Below are 3,007 nucleotides of genomic sequence, written 5' to 3'. Positions count from 1 at the left end.
AAGTGGAAATCATCATGTTGAAGGGATACCTGCACCCTCATGTTTGTCATAGCTCTGTTTACAATAGCCGATAGTTGGATCCAACCTACATGTCCATTGTTGGATGACTGGATTAGGAAAATGTGGTATATATTTACAATGCGATACTACTCTGCCATAAAAGTCATGAAATAATTCCATTTGCAGCAACATGGATGAACTTAGAGATAACCATGTTATGTGAAATAAGCCAGGCACAGAAAGAGAAATACCACATGTCCTCATTAAAAGTGGGAGCTAAAAAGTAAACAAATAAATTTTTTTAAAAAAGAAAAGAACTTACAAAAAATTCAATTATACATTGAACTTTTAAAAGGAGAGAACCAAACTGAGGGTACCAGAGGTGGGAAAGGGGTAGGGTGAAGGGAGAAGGTAGGAACTGGTAAAGGGCCATGAAAAATTATTAAATTGTGTAAAGTTGTATATACTAATTACCCTAATCTGAGCATCACATGTTGCATACAGATACTGATATTCAACTCTGTACCCCACAGTTATGTACAATCAACTGTGTTACAACAAAAAAAATGAAGTACTCTTTCAAAATAAAACATTGTGAGCACGAGAAAGCAAGCTCGAGACTGGAAAAAAATATATATTTGTATTATGCATAATTGTTAAAGGGCTAATAGCCATTATACATGAAAAATTCATAGAGATAAACAAGAAAAAAAAGTAACAAACCAATAGAAAAATGGGCAAGATACTTAAAGAGACATTTTTAAAAGAGGATATACAAATGGTCAATGAATTTACGAGAAGTTGGCCACTCATTATTAGTCAGTAATCTGTAAGTGAAAACACAGAGACGTACCATTAACATGCCCGAGGCCTGAAACTGAAAACTTGACAACATCAGATGTTGTCTGGGTATATGCATGAAATGACATAGATTATTTCCTTCATGTATTGTTTCAAAACCTTTCTGTCTTTAGAAACTGCTGAAGGAAAAGATGTAGGTAAAGGAATTCACAGCTCACTCTATTAACTGATTAAAATTCCCACTGAAATTTCTACAGGGATTTTTTTTTTTTTTTTTTTTTTTTGGTGGCTAAGCCGATATGGGGATCTAAGTCCATGACCTTGGTGTTATAAGGCTGCACTCTAACCAACTGAACTAACTGGCCAGCCCTCTACAGGAATTTTTGACCTTATTATTGTCAGTAAAATATACTATATACCTCGTACACAACCACACAGAAATCCCACACGAAGAATAAAATTTTGCTACATTACCTAATTTATCCAGAGGAAATCATTCTTTGTGTAATAGTGTTACTGGCAGCCAGGCTTGGCTTGCCTTCTCGCACTAAACAAATCAAAGTCCAGAAGTTGGTGCAAGGATTGGAAGGTGTATTCAGATAACTAGCATCTGGAGGATGACTAGGCTAAAATCATCCCACTTTCTTTTTTTTTTTCTTTTCCTTTTTTTTTGTCTTTTTTCGTGTCCGGCAACGGATTGCAACCCTCAGTGTCGCACCCGCACCGGACCGGGACCGGCAACGGGATCGCAACCCTCGGTGTTGCTCCCACGCCTCGCTCAGCCAGCGAGCGGGAACCGGTCTGTATGTGGGATCCGAACCCTCGGCGGGAGTGCCACCACACCCCACTTTCTGATGCTTGTTCTGGGGTTTATTAAGGGGAAGAGCTGGGAAGGTGAGGTAATGGTTTTGTCCTGCAGCAAAGGAGGCTGGCCACAGGATCAGCAAAGAGTCTGAATGAGATGTCAGGGTCCCATAATGGACTGGGTGCTTTGGTGTCATGTAGTCTGCAGCTGCTGGACTGGTCGGCTTCAAACCCTTGATGTTATTTTGGGTTTGGAGTCCTTATCTCCTAGGGAGAGCTCAAAGACAATAACCTCAGTCAAGCATCACTGGAACATAAAAATGTCTGACTTGGACCTCTAACTCATGTGGATGCAATGATCCTTTGAGCAAGAAGGTGAGTTGATAATCATGTAGGGTGCTTTGCCTTTCTTTTGAATTTCCTGTTTCAGTTTATTAGGGAGGTAAGGAAAACAAGAAAACTTAGTTTCAATTCCTAATTGTAGGTGCGTAATATTTAAAGTAAATCAACATAAGAGGGTCTAATGTGAGATAAACAAAAATAAACCTTTGAGAAGGATCTTTTAGGGGCCATGATTTCATCTCCAGGCAGTTTCAGCCATATGGTCAATTTCTCATTTCCTCTGCTAACCTCAAGGAATTGATGATTATCAGTTCCCAAGTTAATGGCTAACAGAAATTTTCTGCTTGGTTCCAGTTACTCCGAAGATGGCCATTCTCTGACTAAGATCCCTTTCAATAGTACTGCTAGAATATTACTCAAACATTATAAGCCTATTTAAAGGGAATTTAAAGTATAAAGAGATGTAGACCTAGAGCATTGGTTCTCAAACTTGGTGTGCATGGGGATTGCCTGGAATGCCGTCTTTTTTTTTTTTTTTTTTAAAAAAAGATAAAAATAAAAAATATATAAAGGAGGTTTGTTTCTCAACATAAGCTCCATCAAGTTCAAGATGCTTTTGTAAGTGATTAGACCAGCCTTTTAGTCCATCCCTAAAGAACTGAGGGTCCTGGGAATTTAACCGTGTCAATGCAGTCTTTTTTTACATTATTAACTTTAGGAAAATGGGTGCCCTTTAACGATTTTATAAGATTAGAAAACAAAAATAAGTTAGAAGGAGCCAAATCAGGACTGTAAGGTGGATGCCTACTCGCAAAATTACCCTTACTTGATGAGAGGGATGAGCAGAAGCATTGTCATAATAAAGAAGGACCATCTGGTAATGCTTTCCTGGGTATTTTTTTCTGCTAAAGCTTTGGCTAACTTTCCTGGAGAGCCTATTAAAACACTAATTGCTGGGCTCCATCCCAGAATTTCTGATTCAGCCTCTTGGGATGGGGTTTTATTTATTTATTTATTTATTTTTTCCTTTTTGTCTTTTTTTCGTGTCCGGCAACGGATT

The sequence above is a fragment of the Galeopterus variegatus genome, unplaced genomic scaffold, assembly GCF_000696425.1.
Source record: "Galeopterus variegatus unplaced genomic scaffold, G_variegatus-3.0.2 Scaffold5781, whole genome shotgun sequence".
NCBI classification, from domain to species: Eukaryota; Metazoa; Chordata; class Mammalia; order Dermoptera; family Cynocephalidae; genus Galeopterus; species Galeopterus variegatus.
Note: the sequence above shows the minus strand (reverse complement) of the source record.